General features: G+C 45.4%; 1 protein-coding gene across 3 annotated transcripts in view; it reads left to right on the top strand.

Moving 5' to 3' along the window:
* Positions 1-19567, top strand: part of AMPD2 (adenosine monophosphate deaminase 2) — a 226115-nt gene that overhangs the window by 12848 nt on the left and 193700 nt on the right. For 2 of the 3 annotated variants that reach the window (XM_075853644.1, XM_075853645.1), the window contains 2 exons: positions 2548-2642; positions 10735-10911. The gene's annotated coding sequence lies outside the window, so the exon portion shown is untranslated. The remainder of the gene's footprint in view (positions 1-2547; positions 2643-10734; positions 10912-19567) is intronic. The other variant, XM_075853647.1, reaches the window with a different exon arrangement.

Raw genomic sequence — 19567 nt, forward strand, 5'->3', positions numbered from 1 at the left:
AAATCCCATTAGGGCCTCTGAGCTTAAGGATAAAGGGAGGGGGGTATTGAAGCTTTAGGGCTAGAAATGTGGAGCAAAATACTGTATGGTCATATAAATATCTTTTGAGTTGGGTCAAAATAATCATGCTATATGAAATCTGTTTGCCCCGTCCTGAGAGTGGATACAAGTGTTCTACATTTTAGACACAACTATTACTTAATTCTTTCAAGCATCACAACTTAAGCACTGTAGGGTAATGATTAAAAAGCCAGAGATTTAGACCATTGCATCATCGCATGCTATTTTTAGACAATCCTGAAGTTGTTAGTAAGAGGTGGAGAGTAACACCATATGCTGTATGACGAACCATGTCCTTACAGAAGAGCAGTCCATGACTGGTTCTTGAGCAGCCTTATGAATTCGCTATTATTTTATCAACATGATTCAGTAAACCGGGTGTCTGACCCTCTTGTCACAAACAACACCCCCCCCCCCCCCCCCCGACAGTTGTTATATCATCCCCAACAACATGCGGATTCAATGTGACAGGTACCAACTGCTTCTAATCCCACAGCTTTGCTGCCAGGACCTCCTGACACAAGAATCAGACGTCCGTATTAAGCTCTTTAAAGTGGAGGATTTTAAAGTTAATCCTGACTTGCTCTGTCTGTCCTTCTCTCACTCTGGTTTCTGCACAATGATCTGCAAATACATGACTGCACTGTCCAGTTTTCAAACTCAGGATCAGACCGGCCATTCAATTTACCATGGGATTTGCCGATGAGTACAAAGCGTTCTCCTTGGCGTACATTTTTGTGTTATTATTTCATCACATAACCATTCCCTAAATATCTGTACACTAGATGGTAAAGTGTGAACAGATTGTGATCGAACAGCAATTTATCAGCTTCTTTTTACCTAGTAGGGTTGCTATACCTAAATGAGAATTGATTTAAATGCTGTGAGCAGCTGTTTAACAAGGACACAAATGCCTTAGCATTGACCTCAACAAAAGAATTTTTCAAAAACACAGCTGTGGGATTCTGTTTCTGAAAAAAAAAAAAACCCGGTGCGAAACTGAAGTCTTCAAAATATTCCAAAAGGTTAGAGCTTATGTTATAGAAATACACTAACAAAATAGTGCAAAACAATATCAGGTGCTGCATATTGTATTGTTTCTAGATAAACACTGGAGCCATGAAGTTACGTCTCAATTGTCTCTGTGCAAATATGAAGGAGACTAGCACTAGAAGCCGCAAAGGCATCATGTTAAAGGAGCGTCAGCATTCAGTAGTTTAGGTTGCTTTTTTAGGGATAAAAAAAAAAGCAAACCCTTTTGTTAATCTGAGATCACCTCTTTATCTCTATAAACTGATTTAGGAGGGTGCTTCAAAAGAATCTGGAATTTGCCATAAAGCACAATATTTATCCTACTGGGAAAACTTGTAACATAGTGTTGGTGGTGACCGTATGTTGTTAGACTGCTTTTTGCTATCGAAAACGGTCAAAGCGGAAGGTAATATAAATTGGCAAAATACTGAAGCTTGGGCAAAATAAAATCTTTCAGCAAAGCAACAATCACAAATATGAAGTTAAAGCACCATCTAACTCGCTTATTGAGCTAAGTGTAAAGTTATTTGAGTGTGAATAATATGAAGGCATTATTTACAAATAAAGCATAAGGCAGCATTATTTGTGTATACGATATGTGGCGACATCTGTGTGTGCAGAATATGGAAATATTTATTTGTACAGTGTGGCAGCTTTATCTGTATGTATAGAAATCTAAGCTTCCATTTCCCTCACCATTGATATAAAAGTGTGGGAACAAGAAGCTTAGGTTTCCGTTTGCCTTTCCGTTGAAATGATAACCCGACGGAAAACTCAGACGGAACCCTCAACGGAAGGGCAACGGTGATGTGAACACAGCCTTAGTCAATGTTATGCTTTTTTGAAGTCCTTGGGCTTGTGACCATACCCTATTGTTTCAGGTAAAGAGACTCTGTCACCACATTATAAGTGGCCTATCTCCTACATAAGGAGATGGGCGCTATAATATAGGGGACAGCAGTGCTTTTTATTTTCGCTTTATGCTAATGAGTTTCTTAATGCCCAAGTGGGCGTGTTTTTTACTTTAGACCAAGTGGGCGTTGTGGAGAGAAGTGTATGACGCTGATTGGTCACTTCTCTCCATTGATTTAGTCAGCGCATAGGGATCCTTTTAGATCACTATGTGCTGTCTTATACTAACACATTAACGATACTGAAGTGTTTAGACAGTGAATAGACATTCCACGGGATGTCTATTCACAATCCCGACACTTCGTTAATGTTTCTGTGGTAGATACAGCAGAGCAAGCGTAATCTCGCGAGCAACATGTATGTTTCTTCGCCTGATGAAGATATCAGTCCGATCTCGTAACGCGTAGCATTCTTATCCATTAAACATATATCTCATTTAAACTTCTTACCTTGGATTGAATCCTTCAATTCCACAACATTTGGACAGCGCTGGAGAATTTTATCCTCCCTTTTTTTTCCCCCATTTATCTCTATCTACTGAAGGAGCCCTGACAGCCCCTGCATGGATTTACCAGCTGCAGTCCTTTGAGACCATACAGGCACTTCTGAGTGTTGTGCTCCTAGCACAACACCACAAGGTAAGCACAACCGCTTACCCCCGACCCTTTTTCACTTTAAACAAGAGATGATGCACGATGTGCGCCGGGTGTTTTTTGTTTTTCTCTCCTTGTCTATGTATACACTGCATTCCAAATTATTATGCAAATGTTATTTTTCGCTGATTTTCCTAAATAGTCCATGTAAATGACAGTCAGTATAATCTTCAAGCCATCAACCGTTGGAGTATAATGCAAATTTTATTGAACAAATCTCCTAATGATAACAGATTTTTTTTTAGAAGTAGAAAACTCAAAATGCACGGTTTCAAATTATTATGCACAACAGAGATCAAAACATTTTAAAGGTTGTAAAGAGAACTAAAATGGTAATTTGTTGAATTTGCAGCATCAGGAGGTCATATTTACAGAAATCAAAAGCTCTTTCAATAAAAAAAAACTTAACAGGCCAAGTTACATATTAACATAGGACCCCTTCTTTGATATCACCTTCACAATTCTTGCTTTCATTGAATTTGTGAGTATTTGGACAATTTCTGCTTGAATATCTTTGCAGGATGTCAGAATAGCCTCCCAGAGCTTCTGTTTTGATGTGAACTGCCTCCCACCCCCATAGATATTTTGCTTGAGGATGCTCCAAAGGTTCTCAATAGGGTTGAGGTCAGGGGAACATGGGGGCCACACCATGAGTTTCTCTCCTTTTATGCCCATGGCAGCCAATGACACAGAGGTATTCTTTGCAGCATGAGATGGTGCATTGTCATGCATGAAGATAATTTTGCTACGGAAGGCACGGTTCTTCTTTTTGTACCACGGAATAAAGTGGTCAGTCATAAACTCTACGTACTTTGCAGAGGTCATTTTCACACCGTCAGGGACACTAAAGGGGCCTACCAGCTCTCTCCCCATGATTCCAGCCCAAAACATGACTCCGTCACCGCCTTGCTGACGTCGCAGCCTTGTTGGGACATGGTGGCCATTCACCAACCATCCACTACTCCATCCATCTGGACTATCCAGGGTTACACGGCACTCATCAGTAAACGACACGGTTTGAAAATTAATCTTCATGTATTTCTGAGCCCACTGCAACAGTTTCTGCTTGTGAGCATTGTTTAGGGGTGGCCGAATAATACCTGTTTGCTGCTTTGCAATGGCATTTTAGCAGCTGCTCTCCTAATCCTATTAATTTGTCTGGCAGAAACCTTCCTCATTATGCCTTTATCTGAACAAACCCGTCTGTGCTCTGAATCAGCCACAAATCTTTTCACAGTACGATGATCACGCCTAAGTTTTCTTGAAATATGCAATGTTTTCATACCTTGTCCAAGGTATTGCACTATTTCACGCTTTTAGGCAGCAGAGAGATCCTTTTTCTTTCCCATATTGCTTGAAACCTGTGGCCTGCTTAATAATGTGGAACATCCTTCTTAAGTAGTTTTCCTTTGATTGGGCACACCTGGCAAACTGATTATCACAGGTGTCTGAGATTGATTACAATGATCCAAAGAGCCCTAAGACACAATACCATCCATGCTTTTAATTGAAAATCGAATAATTTAATATTTATGACACAAATCCAATGTGCATAATAATTTGGAACATGGTGTAGGTTTGTACGGCATAAAACTACAGCTCCCAGCATGGTCTGAACAATGGTAAGGATATGCCGGGAGTTGCTGTTCCTCAAAAAAAATCATACCACCCATCATCTCGCTGCAGATCATACATTGACTCCAGTACTGATTAGTGACTTCTCACGGCCACAGCCCATTTTCCGCTCAGATGTCTTCAGCTTCTCACTTTTCAAACATTTCTGCGCCACACACTACGCCCTAATAGCACCATACACTGTGTCCCTGATTATAATAGCACCAGCATACACTGTCTCACACACACACACACACACAGTGCCCCATGTAGATAGTGCCCTCCAAAAGGCCCCTGTAGATAGTGCCCCCCCAGAAAGCCCCCTTTAGACAGTGCCCCTATAGAGCCCCCTGCAGACAGTGCTCCACATACATAGTGCCCTTCATAGAGCCCCCTGAAGATAGTGGCCCCCAGAGATCCCCGTGTAGATAGTGCTCCACATATAGCCCCCATGTAGATAGTGCTCCACATATAGCCCCCCTATAGATAGTGGTCCACATAAGGCCCCCCTGTAGATAAGGCTCCACATATGGCCCCCCCGTGTAGATAGGGCTCAACATATAGCCCCGCCCCTGTAGATAGTGCTCCACATATAGCCCCTCACACATATTGCCCCTCCCTGTAGATAGTGCTCCACATATAGCCCATCACACATATAGCCCCTGACACATATAGTCCCTCCCTGTAGATAGTGCTCCACATATAGCCCCTCATACAGAAAAAAAGAAACTTAACAAACCTTAACCCGTTCCTGCGCCGTTCTATCGCAATGCAGGCCTGTTCTCTTCTGAGCAGGTCTGCTGGGGCTGAATGACGCAAGTGGCGCCATGACGTCATCGACTTTAAAAATACCAGTTACTTATTCAAATCTGGAAAGAGTGTCCATCTACCCACTTTGATACCAGCTTTCATGCCCAGAATCTGTTTGGGCCAGGCTGATCTCGACTGATTTTGATGCAGGGCATTCCTCTCTCTATGTTGGCAGCGTGAGATCAGTGGCCTAAAGTTATTTACCCCTATCGAAAACACCAGTTACTTAATCAAATCTGTAAAAATTGCCAATTTGCCCACTTTTATGCCAGCTGTCATGCCCAGAACCTGTTCCGGCCAGGCTAATCTCAACTGATTTTGATGAGGGAAATTCCTTTCTGTATGTTGACAGTGTGAAATGAGTGGCCTAAAGTAATTTAACCCTTTAAAAATACAAGTTACTTATACAAATATGGAAAAAGTGTCCATCTACCCACTTAGATGCCAGCTTTCATGCCCTGAAGCTGTTTGGCCCAGGTACATCTCTACTGAGTTTGATGCGGGGAACCCCTCTCTGTATGTTAGCAGCGTGAGATCAGTGGCCCAAAGTCATTCAACCCTTCAGAAACTCCAGTTACTTATTCAAATCTGGAAAAAGTAGGTGCGTAGCTAGGGGGAGGGCAGGCGAGGGAAGCGCCCGGGCGCAACTAAGATTGAAGTTGGGGGGGCGACGATGCTCTGGCCAGTTATCTGCTCCCAGAGTGAGCCCCTGACATCCCTGCCATATATGGACAGTGATGTCAGGGGCTCCTCTTGGAATCCCCTGACAGAGCCGCTTTGGCAGGGGATTTGGCTCCAGGAGGAGAGACCAACGTTACTGTCAATATATGGACAGGGACATCAGGGGCTTCCTCTGGGAGCAGAATCCCCGACCAGAGTCTCTGCATTCTGGCCTGGGATTCCGCGTCTAGAGGGAGCCTCTAACAGGGACATCAGGGGCTCCTCCAGGAGAGGAATCCCCAGCCAGAGTGTTGGCAACCATCAAATTCCACTCCTAGAGGGAGCCCCTGATGTCTCTGTCCATACACTACCGTTCAAAAGTTTAGGGTCACTTAGAAATTTCCTTATTTTTGAAAGAAAGGCACAGTTTTTTTCAATGAAGATAACATTAAATTAATCAGAAATACACTCTATACATTGTTAATGTGCTAAATGACTATTCTAGCTGCAAACGTCTGGTTTTTAATGCAATATCTACATAGGTGTATAGAGGCCCATTTCCAGCAACCATCACTCCAGTGTTCTAATGGTACATTGTGTTTGCTAACTGTGTTAGAAGGCTAATGGATGATTAGAAAACACTTGAAAACCCTTGTGCAATTATGTTAGCACCGCTGTAAACAGTTTTGCTGTTTAGAGGAGCTATAAAACAGACCTTCCTTTGAGCTAGTTGAGAATCTGGAGCATTACATTTGTGGGTTCGATTAAGCTCTCAAAATGCCTAGAAAAAGAGAGCTTTCATGTGAAACTCGACAGTCTATTCTTGTTCTTAGAAATGAAGGCTATTCCATGCGAGAAATTGCCAAGAAACTGAAGATTTCCTACAACGGTGTGTACTACTCCCTTCAGAGGACAGCACACACAGGCTCTAACCAGATTAGAAAGAGAAGTGGGAGGCCCCGCTGCACAACTGAGCAACAAGACAAGTACATTAGAGTCTCTAGTTTGAGAAATAGACGCCTCACAGGTCCTGGCAGCTTCATTAAATAGTACCTGCAAAACGCCAGTGTCAACGTCTACAGTGAAGAGGCGACTCCGGGATGCTGGCCTTCAGGGCAGAGTGGCAAAGAAAAAGCCATTTCTGAGACTGGCTAATAAAAGGAAAAGATTAACATGGGCAAACGCACACAGACATTGGACAGAGGAAGATTGGAAAAAAGTGTTATGGACAGACTAATCGAAGTTTGAGGTGTTTGGATCACACAGAAGAACATTTGTGAGACGCAGAACAACTGAAAAGATGCTGGAAGAGTGCCTGACGCCATCTGTCAAGCATGGTGGAGGTAATGTGATGGTCTGGGGTTGCTTTGGTGCTGGTAAAGTGGGAGATTTGTACAAGGTAAAAGGGATTTTGAATAAGGAAGGCTATCACTCCATTTTGCAACGCCATGCCATACCCTGTGGACAGCGCTTCATTGGAGCCAATTTCATCCTAGAACAGGACAATGACCCAAATCACACCTCCAAATTATGCAAGAACTATTTAGGGAAGAAGCAGGCAGCTGGTATTCTCAACCCCAAAGAGCTGTTGTGGGAGCAGCTTGACCGTATGGTACGCAAGAAGTGCCCATCAAGCCAATCAAACTTGTGGGAGGGCCTTCTGGAAGCATGGGGTGAAATTTCTCCCTATTACCTAAGCAAATTAACAGCTAGAATGCCAAAGGTCTGCAATGCTGTAATTGCTGCAAATGGAGCATTCTTTGACGAAAGCAAAGCTTGAAGGAGAAAATTATTATTTCAAATAAAAATCATTATTTCTAACCTTGTCAATGTGTTGACTATATTTTCTAGTCATTTTGCAACTCATTTGATAAATATAAGTGTGGGTTTTCATGTAAAACACAAAATTGTCTGGGTGACCCCAAACTTTTGAACGGTAGTGTATATGAACAGAGATGTCAAGGGCTCCTCCAGGAGAGGAATCCCTAGCAAGAGCGTCGGCAACCCTCTGGCTGAGGATTCCTTCTAGAGGGACAGGCCTGATTGGCGGAGGTCCCAGGAGCAAGCTTGAGAAAGGCCCATGTGGGCTGAAACGTTGCACTGACGTATGGGTGAATAAACCTTTTTTTCACTGAATTGGGGTCTTGTGTAGTGCTGTGGGACTGGAATCTGAGGTCCCAAGGCTTGTGCACACACTACTACACTTATTTTGTAGTTATATGTGCTGCTCTTCCTTTTTCTACTTAATCCCATTCATAGCTATAGGGTCTTAGTGCTATAGATATTGGGGCTATTTCCCCTGATGTTTTAAGACCTTAGCGACGCCCCTGGCCGCTAGTGCTGCATTGTTGGGTTACTTAGGAGACCAAGCGAAGCAACTGAAAGCTGCGAGTCGTCGGCCATGAGAAGTTTAGTGGGGCCCAAGAAGAACTTTTGCATCGGGCCCATGAGCCTTTAGCTACGCCACTGGTATTGGTTTTTATTCACCAAGCATAACAAACTTGCAGCGTTTCAATCCTAATAGGATCTTTATCAAACGTGATGCAAGCTTGATAAAGACCCTATTAGGGTTGAAACATTGAGAGTTGTTTATGCTTGGTGAATAAATACCAATATTTTTTCACTACTGGAGTGCTGCGGCTCTTCTCATTTTTACTTTACATGTGTACATGTGATTTTATGTCAACTATAAACAAATAAAATCGTGTAAGGCTCTATTCAGGGGGGCCCCCTGTAGGTAGTGCCACACAGCCCCCTTGTAGGTAATGCCACACAGCCCCCTGTAGGGAATGCCACACAGCCCGCTGTAGGTAGTTCTACACAGGGCACTTTTACATAGCACCCCACCATAGAAGGTACCCCCCCCTACCTTTATGTAGATAGCGCCACCGTTCCAGAAGAAGTCCTTAACTTCAATGTCAATATAAGTCAGGGACTTCTCCTGGAGCTGAAACACTGGCCACAGCGCCGGGGATTCCGCTTCAGAAGTCCCTGACGTCACTGCGTCCATATATGGACAGTGAAGTCAGGGACTTCTCCTGAAGCGCAAATCCCAATCCTCGGCCACAGAATTGCCAAAGTTGTGGCCGTGGATTGGGGATTCCGCTCCTACAGGGAGCAAAAAAATACCCTCCTCCTCCTCACATGCACTTCACACTGTGGGGAGGAGAGGGTGAGCGATGGAAGACACGCCGTCACTCGGAACACATTCAAGTGATGGCTGTGTATTACCCAGCCCTATAGAGTTCCATGGTAGCCAGGCGGCCGGGAGAACGGACGAAAATAGGGCATGTCCCATTTTTGACGGCCCTGTTTCCCGAGCCGTCCAAAAATCAGTCGTGTGAATGGCCCCATTTGGGATCTATTGTTCCTACTGCGGCCGTGTGATGGCCAATTTTTGAACGGCCATCATACGGCTGGGAAACCCTGTCGTATGAATAGGGCCTAAAATTTTGTAAAATTGTCTATATGTGATTTTATGTCAACTATAAACAAATAAAATTATTTTTGTACTACAAAATTTGCATTTAACCTTATGGGTATATAGGTTCAATATTATATGGGTACCTAAGCTATAGAGAGATTAAAAGGGTTTTTGGGAGATTTGGTAATGTCCTTTTATTTATTAGTTGTATATTTTATATTTGCATTTCAGAGGGCTCCAAAATGGTCATGGATTTCGAAAGTAGAGCCAATAATTGGTTGTTACAACTGTCCAATATTCTTGGAGATACTGATGTAATAAAGCCAGGGGGTCTAACCCAGAATAGTTTGGTTGATCAATGTACAGTAAAAGATTTGTTTAAAAGAACCAAGACATGGAGGAACAAAGCTTCCTTGGAGCAATATTTGCAGAAAGAATTGATTCCTAGAGGGTTACAGGTGAAGGTATTCCCCTCCTTTCCCATATAGGATAAATATATAGTTATAAAATGGGAGGAGGCAGGTCCGATATGTCTTAAGGTGCATAGAAACAGAAATTAAAACAAGTTTTTATTTGTGCATCCTTAGTAATCCTTTCGTTGGTGACCTTTTGAGTGCGCTTATCTAACTAGAGCTGTATAAGAGGTTCCAGTGCGGGGCAGTCCCTTTCGGGGGGATTACTCTGCTTGTCCACCAGGGTCAAATAACAGGGTCACTATAGGGCTAATAGCAGGGTTCATCAGTACATGCCAATATTCATTTACCCATTATAGGTACCCTGGATCGTTTGGGATCCATAATTATATATTGAACTAGTATAGAAAACCTGTTACACGGGTTTGCTAGCAATAAGAATGATAAGTATTTATAATTGTGCTCTTTGAGAACGAATTGAGTTGGTTTCTCATTGTTCCTGGCGTTCCTCTGCACTCATAGTTGCTATTTTTATTCTCTGAGCCAAATATATATATGATGATTATCAGCATTGTCCATTTTATAAGTGAGCGTGATCACATGTAGTAGCTAAAGGACAATCCTGATAATCAATATATTATTGGATAACTATGCCTGCTATTCTCATATGTAAAAGATTGTGTCTTTGTATTTTTTGGAGATAAGAGAATTGCATGCACAGTAATTCCTTAAATACTCCTAAAAATAAAAAAATCGTGACTCAGGGTTGACAAAAATCTAGATTTTATTTTTTTGCTAAATCGCCCAGCCCTACACACAGTGATAACTCTGAGTACAGATAATGTAGTAGATGTTACCTGCAGTCCTATGTAACACCACAGATAAGACACAGTGATAACTCTGAGTACATATAATGTGTAACGTCCAGACTCCTCTCATCCTGCCGACGCCTCCCTATCTGAAAATGTCAGCAAATGTGTCCGCCCTGTCCTGCAGTGACCACTAGGGTGCGCGCACGAGCTCAGTCCTGGCCTTAATGATCCAGCACGCACACATGTGTAAAATTGCACTGATTACTCCCAGATCACCCTGGACTATAAGGAGGGCCCTGCCCCTTCACTCATTACTTGAGCGTTGTTGTGTTTTTCCGTTTCAGTGTAGCAAATGGTCCCTTAGTGTTTTCCAGTTCCCAGTGTTACCGTACCTGCTACCTGTATCCCATGCTGCCTTGTTCCTGTGCCTTAAAGAGTTGGAGTCGTGTTGTGCCACCGGTGGTTTCTGCTGCCAAGGTCCCATCTGAGCCTAGTCATCGCTACTGTCTGAACTACCACAGGTACCCTTGCTTGAACTATAGACTTTACTTGGTACTCTGTATTGGCCAACTGCTATCCCGCTACGGCGGTACGGCCCAGTGGGTCCACATACCGACAGATCGTGACATAATGTAGTAGATGTTACCTGCAGTCCTATGTAACACCACAGATAACACAGTGATAACAGAGTACAGATAATGTAGTAGATGCACACACAGAAATATATACACATACAGATACAGGGGCGTAGCTAAAGGCTCATGGGCCCTGGTGCAAGAATTCAGCTTGGGCCCTCCTACCCCTTCCCAACATCACCAGACCCCTGCGCACGCCTATGCTCAGCCGCCTTGCCCGACAGACCCCATGAATGCCTCCACAGTATAATGCTCCCCATAGCTGACCCCACAGTATAATGCCCCATAGCTGCCTCCACAAAGTATAATCCCCTCATAGTTGCACACACACAGTATAATGCCCCCCATAGCTGCCCACACTGTATAATGCCCCCATAGATGCCCCCACAGTATAATGCCCCTCCATAGATGCCCCCACATTATAATGCCCTTCATGGCTGCCTGCACAGTATATTGCCACCCTTAGCTGCCCCATACAGTATAATGCCCCCATAAAGTATAATGCACTCCATACAATATAATGCCCACATACAGTATAATGCCCCATAGCTGCGCCATACATTATATTGTCCCAAACAATAAAATGCCCCCATAGCTGCCCCATACAGTATAATGCCCCCATACAGTATAATGCCCTCATAGCTGCCCAATACAATATAATGCCCCCCATAGCTACCACATACAGTATAATGCCCCATACAGTATAATGCCCCATATAGCTGCCCCATACAGTATAATGTCCCATACAGTATAATGCCCCCCATAGCTGCCACATACAGTATAACACCCACCATACAGTATAATGCTCCATAGCTGTCCCATACAGTAAAATGCCCCACACAGTATAATGCCCACCATAGCTGTCCCATACAGTATAATGCCCCACACAGTATAATGCCCCCCATAGCTGCCACATACAGTATAATGCCCCCATACAGTATAATGCCCCCATAGATATCCCATACAGTATAATGCCTCCCATACATTATAATGCCCCCATAGCTGTCCCATAGAGTATAATGCCCCTATACAGTATAATGCCCTCCATAGCTGCCACATACAGTATAATGCCCCCCATACGGTATAATGCCCCCTTAGCTGTCCTATACAGTTTAGTGCCCCCATATAGTATAATGCCCGCTCAGCAGCTACCATGAGCCCCCCATTCCATACCCAGTATAATGCCCCCATATGTACGTACCTAATAGAAAAATAATTAGGTACCTATCCCCATTCCCACGACATGTGAAGAATCCTTCTCCTCCGGTCTGTGCTGTGAGTGACTCGGCGCAGACAGGCGCGATGACGTCACTACATCGTGCCTGCCTGCGCCGGGCTTCTTGCGGCACAGTAATTGCTAGAGCAAGGCTTGGGGGCCCGTCGACCGTTGCGACCCCTATAGCTACGCCATTGTACAGATACATATATAGGCACTTAGACACACAAATACACACACACAAATATACACCAAGGGAACTTATACACACACAAACACAGAGACACAAAGACAAATAGAGGTACAAACAACAGACAGTCTGGGAACTCACATCTCCTTCCTCTCACAGGCATCTTGCAGGTCTGGCTGTGGGCGGACCTAATTGTGCCTTGGACACCACGTCCTTACCACATGTATATTAGATATGATGCTAGCCGCTGGTTGCCAGGGACAATAGCGTCTTAATATCAAATGTATGTTTATCTTTGTTCCTGGTGATGGATGGTGTTATTTTTTTTTCTATTTTGTTTATTATAAAATGGTGATATGTTTTTAAAGATATTATTAAATAATAAAAGGTATATTCTAGGAGTTTTGTTCTTCAATTATACATTTGTGATGTATTTTATTTTTAATAGACACATGGATACGCTGTTCCAGATAGCGATCACATGACCTGCACTCCCATCTTCAGCCTACATGGCATACATCCAGCACGTGATCTAGGCCTGCTCATTTACCTCCCCAATGTACGTGTTGTCAGCACGGACATCATATACGTGGGCAGGCTCAAGCGCTGTTTAGCACAGTGCATGCACATAGAGTATATATGCATGTGCTTTGAGCCTGTCCATGCCCAGTGCTGATGACATGTACATCTGGTAATCTGCATGGCAATCTGGCAACTGTAGTTTCTGAATCAATACACACCTCTTAACCAGAAATCCACAATATAGAGAATTGGCGCGCGCAGGGATGCTCGGGTGAAGGAAAAGAAAATATATACCACACAAATGCAAAAACATCCATTTTTACTTCAAAAGTACATAGCTTTTCTCAGCATTGTAGGGATTTATAAAGTACCAGAAAAGTTAGTTTGCTGTAAGTTCAGCTATAAATTAAAATAGTCCTCCAAATCTGCACCAGTGTGTAAAAGCCAACAGTGAAGACCGTGTAACCAAGCTCCATTCATGTGAGGTAGCTGTACTGTTGTATGAAACCTTTTTCTGCAGCAGACATGCCTCAAAAGACCCCAAAGGCTAGCCTATTTATATATTGAGCACCAGCTATAATAACGTAAATATGATTGAATTATGGCGGATCGTCAAAGGGGCATTTTGGGCTCTGCCATGTCTATAGTGAACACCACCTTTCTGTGCAAGCACTGGCAAATGGGTGTTACGATTCCTCTTGTCAAAAGGCTGTGTGCCTACATACTGACAGTCTCCAACCATCGCTGCTAGTATCACACTGTGTAAGGACACATCTGCTTGACAATGGGAATGGTAACACAAATTTGTCTATTAGTGCTGGGTACACAAAAACTTCATGTGGAATACAAGTATTTCCTACAACAGACATGTCAGGATAGGTGACAGCTCCCCTATAAATGCAGTTACTCACAAGTGATGTCTTCTATGATGTCTTCTCCTGATGACTGCTGAGTTTCCTGATGAGACATCTTTGCCCCTCCCTTCTGCAGCCATTTCCAGGCTCTATGATAACACAAAAATTCAGACACCAAGGCCCAGGCCCATACATTAAAGGGGTTGTCCGGGCACGGACTGGTTTTTGTAATGCCCATGAGCACCCTGGACTATAAGAAGGGCCCTGCCCCTTCCTGCATTGCCTGAGCGTTGTTGTCGTTTACCTATGTTCGTCTCTGCAAATGGTCTCTTAGTGTTTCCTCGTTCCCAGTGTTCCCCTTCCTGCTACCTGTATCCTGTGTCCCGTGCTATCCAGAACCAAGTGCCATATAGAGTTGGAGTCGTGCTGTGCTGTGTACTACACCTGTCCTGTTACACCACCCCTGGTGTCTACCTGCTGCCAGGCTGTCTTGCTACTGTCTGAAGTTACCACAGGTACACCTATTTGAACTATAGACTTTGACCTGTGTCCTGTTGGCCAGCTGCCATACCATTAAGGCGGTACGGCCCAGTGGGTCCACGCACCCAACATAACAGTACGCTCAGGCCATGGACCACGCTGGTCAATCCAAGACCATGATGACGTCACAAGTGATGCGGGCGGATATGCTAGACCTCCGGTCTCGACAGGACCAACTCATCCAATCATTGAACATTATTGCACATCGGCTGGATGTGCAAGCTGCCGTTCCTCCTACTACTTCTCCTGGCAGTACAGACCCTCTGACTACACCTCCTGGCAGTGCTGATCCCCGATTTTCTCTGCCGCTATCTCATCACTATGATGGAGACTCGAAGATCTGCAGTGGATTTTTGAACCAGTGCCATATCCACTTCAGTCTGTATGCCAGGGCATTATCTACTGATGACGCAAGTTGGCTTTCATCGTCTCTCTCCTCACAGGCAGGACACTAGCATGGGCAAACCCTATCTGGTAGAGACCAGGACTAGAGACCCGTGACTTCCAGGGGTTCCTACAGACATTTTGCACAGTGTTTGAGGAGCCTGGACGAGTCTCTTTGCTGAACCTTTGCCAGGGAGTCACTTCCGTGGGCGAGTACGCGATCCACTTCCGCACCCTGGTGGGAAAGTTGTTGTGGAACAACTTGGTGGCTACATTCTGGCAGGGATTGTCCCCTGAGATTAAGGACTAACTTGCCACCCGAGATCTGCTATCCACCCTGGATGACCTCATCCTTCTGGCCGCCTGGATTGACATAAGGATCTGAGAATGGTTCCAAGCGGCCCGTCGGGAGGGAGAACCCCCTAGCCCGGCTCCTACTTTGCAACAACCCCTGCTGTCCTCATCAGCTGTTCTTTCAAAGGAGTCTTTGTGGATGGACAATTTCAAGCTGTCTACCCAGGAGAAACAACGCAGACACACTTCGTGACTATCTGTATTGCGGCCTCGGAGGCCATCTTGTGCGTCTGTGCCCCCAAAAGCCCCAGAGCCTAGGGTTTGTTGGAGAGTCAACCCTGGGTGGAGAAGGACTTTCTTCTAAATTGTCCATTCCCATTTATGGACAAAGACCTCAAGGAGTGCTCCAGGAGCGGAATCCCCGGCCACATGGGGATTCCGCTTCTTCAGGGAGCTACAGCGTCGCTAGTAGATAGCAGAGCAGGGAGATACCGCCCTACTCTGCTATAGTGCCACCGCTATAGCAGCCGCAGTGGCTGCTAGCGGCGCCACCACCCTCATGCCCGGTGTCGCCGCTAGCAGCCGCTATGGCTTCTACAACGGTAGCGATGGCCACTAAGTGAAGAAGCGCCTGGGCGGAAAGGCAACTGCCTAAGGCCGGCCCTGAGTTGCACCTGACCCGCTGGTAGTTGCAACGGCGCGGGGATACACACACACGCAGGCGCCCCTCTTGCAGTGTGGCGGCTGGCGCCCTGTGTGACCGCACTGGTCGAACATATCTAAGGCCGACCATGCCCGTGACCATAGTGTCCGGCGAAAAAACGCACCGGGATTCTGCTTCTCTGTACTCTGGATCCGCAGCTAACTTAATTCGAAGAGAGCTGGTGGATCTTCTCCAGTTGCCCACAACCCCTCTGGAGAGGCCCTTGATGTTTGCATCGGTGAATGGACTACCTCTACCAGACCCAGTTGTAGCTGTGACCAAGCCACTGAAGCTCCAAGTGGGAGCCCTTCATTCCGAGCTCATCTCATTCTTTGTCCTGTCTAAGGCTGTCAACCCGATGCTGCTGGGCCTGCCCTGGCTCTGACTACATACAGTAGTCCTGGACTGGAATTCTGGAGAGGTCCTCCAGTGGGGTCCTGAGTGTCTCAACTGCTGCCTGGTACAGATTCATCCAGTCCAGGCTCCTCTGCCTCAATCCTTGGCAGGATTGCCTTGTCATTATTCTATGTCCTCGGATGTCTTCAGCAAGAAGGAGGCGGAGACGCTGCCCCTATACCGGGCATATGATTGCCCCATCGAGCTGATTCCTGGTGCATCCCTTGCCCGTGGTAGGGTATATCCTCTCTCCTTGCCAGAGACTCAGTCCATGTCTGCCTATGTTAAGGAGAATCTGGAGAGGGGCTTCATACGGAAGTCCTCCTCCCCGGCAGGAGCCGGGTTCTTCTTCATCAAGAAAAAGGATTGTTCTCTGTGACCCTGCATCGACTACCCTGGTCTCAACCAGATCACGGTAAAAAATATATATCCATTGCTATTGATTTCAGAACTGTTTGACTGCATACCAGTAGCCGAAAATTTTTCTAAACTAGACCTGCGGGAGGCTTATAACCTAATCCGGATTTTCCGGGGTGACAAATGGAAAACGGCATTTAACACCCGTGACGGACACTATGAATATCTAGTAATGACCTTCGGCCTATGTAACGCTCCCGTGGTCTTCCAGGAGTTCGTTAATTACATCATCCGTGACCTCCTCTATGTTTGTGTTTTGGTCTATCTTGATGACATCTTAATTTTTTCTCCAGATCCGATGACTCATCAGATGCATGTCCGTCAAGTTTTGCTGCTATTAAGGGAGAATCGCCTGTACGCCAAATTGGAGAAGTGCGTGTATGAGAGAAATGCTCTACCCTTCCTGGGCTTCATCATCTTGGATCAAGGCCTCAAGATGGATCGTGAGAAGATAAAGGCTGTCCTGGAATGGCCACGTCCTCAAGGCTTGAGGTCCATACAGTGTTTCCTGGGATTCGCCAATTTCTACAGACAGTTCATTCCAAACTTCTCACTGACATCTCCTATCTCCACCCTACCAAGAAAGGCATGAATGCCAAGGTGTGGACTCCAGAAGCGGAATCCGCATTTAATAGCATGAAGAATAGCTTCACATCAGCCTCTATCCTCCATCATCCAGATGTATCTCTGCAGTTTTTGTTGGGGGTGAACGCCTCCTTTGTTGGTGCTGGTGCACTCCTGTTCCAGAGAGGTTCCAAGGGCAAGACAATGGTTTGTGGCTATTACTCTAAACTCTTCTCTTTCGCAGAATGCAACTGCTCGATTGGGGATCGGGAGTTACTGGCCATCAAATTGGCTCTGGAGGAGTGGAGACATCTACTAGAGGGTGCAGTTCATCCTATCTTGATATTCACTGACCACAATAATCTCACCTATCTCCAGACGGCCCAACGGCTGAACCCTTGTCAGGCCAGGTGGTCGCTGTTCTTTGCCCGGTTCCAGTTTGAGCTCCACTACCATCCGGCCGACAAGAATGTGAGGGCCGATGCCTTGTCCAGGTCGTTCGAGACAGAGGAAACCATGGAGTCTCCACAAAGTATTATAGACCCATCTTGCATTGTCTCTGTCAACCCTCCGCAAGTCAGAGACATCCCTCCGAGGAGGACTTTTGTGCGACTGGCAGGCAGAGGGAGAAGCCTCCGCTGGGGACACAGCTCCAGACTGGCAGGTCACGTGGGTACCCGTAAGACCCGAGACCTGATTGCCCATCATTTCTGGTGCCCACACTGCCCAAAGACATCATGGACTTTGTTTCATCCTGCTCGGTGTGCGCAGCTCACTCCAAACCTGCTGGCCTGCTCCAGCCGCTGCCTGTGCCCGATGCTCCCTGGCAGCATATAGCAATGGACTTTGTTACGGACCTGCCTCCATCTGCGGGATGCAGTACGGTCTGGGTGGTGGTGGATTTTTGAAGATGGCTCACTTCGTTCCACTGACTGGTCTACCTTCTGCTTCTCGACTGGCCGCCCTCTTCATCCAACACATCTTCCGCCTGCACGGCTTGCCTCGGCATATCGTGTCTGATCGGGGGGTTCAGTTCACCTCAAGGTTCTGGTGAGCCCTCTGTAAACTCCTCAATGTAAAGTTGTTCCTCAGCCTACCATCCTCATTCCAATGGTTAAGTCGAGAGGATCAATCAAATCATGGAGAACTACTGTAAATCGAAGGGAAGTGTTTTGACATGAGCTGCCCCCCCCCCCCCTCACCAGGTACATCCTGGGGGGTGGAAGCCATAACCAGTGAACGAATCCAGGAAGCAGGAAGTTCCAACTGCTTCCATCCCCCTACCAGATAATGGTATTCCATGAGGTAGCCATAAGCCCATGCCCTCCCCCCTTGCACGTGCATGAGCATGGGATGTCACACAGATCTGCACGGGAGGGTTTAAAAGGATAAACGGTCCCACAGTTTTCTCTTATTTCCTGCTCCCAATGGACTCCCCTTCCCTCCTGGTCTGCTCTCTTTTCCTGCCTCCCTGAAGACACACCAACTCACCAACTTGGACCACATGAACCGCTAAGTATCTTCTTCCCTATACACCCTAAGTAACCGTTTCTCTCCAGTTCCTCAGCTGCAGAATTCCCATACCCTGTTAACCCTTGTAGCCCTGAGTTCCCTAAGTAACCCTTGCAGTCCTGAGTTCCCCTACTATCCCTTGCAGCCCTGAGTAACCCTTCAGTAACCATAGTTATCCCTAAGTAACCCCTGCAGTAACTTGCTATCCCCTGGTATACAGCAACCCATTCCCCTTGTTATCCCTTTTTCCTTCTGAGTTCCTAAGTTAACACTTGCTGTCCCTGTTAACTGATTAACCCTTAGTGTACAGGGATATTTATTGCTGAGTGGGGCAGAAACAGTGTGCATGTGTATTGTATTGTAACGTAACTTCTATGTATGTTTAGGTAAGTGGGTGGCGGTATAATTAGGATTGTGATACCGTGTTTATACTGTACTACGTATAGTGTGAGTATACTCCGTATATATTGTTATATGTATTGGGGTATACTGATTCTATATGGGGATCAGTTACTGTGTTCTGTGTTTAGTTACTGTATTTCATATATGAGAGTGATTACTGTATGTTAATAAATATTACCTTTATTTACTATACGGTCTTATTCCCTTGAGTAGCAGCAAAAGCAATTAGATTGACGTTAGTATAAGGAAAAGTTAGGGGAACTAGGCATAACCCTAGTGACCCTGATTATAAAGGAGGTAGTAATAGTGGGTGACACTAACAAGTGAATCCAGCTATTACCCCACCCCCTTTAACATTGGCGAGCCAGCCCAAACTGTTTTCAATTTATTTCTGTTTTTTGTACAATAAAATTGTGTTAAAAAATGAACTGCAGATAGGCAGAGAGGAGTGGACAGGTAACGTACGTACACAGTGTAGTGTTGGGTTATACTGTGCGCCTTGACCTTTATGAAGTTCAGACGAGTAACACAATTTTATTTAAGGCTTG

The sequence above is a fragment of the Rhinoderma darwinii genome, chromosome 2, assembly GCF_050947455.1.
Source record: "Rhinoderma darwinii isolate aRhiDar2 chromosome 2, aRhiDar2.hap1, whole genome shotgun sequence".
Classification (NCBI taxonomy): Eukaryota; Metazoa; Chordata; class Amphibia; order Anura; family Rhinodermatidae; genus Rhinoderma; species Rhinoderma darwinii.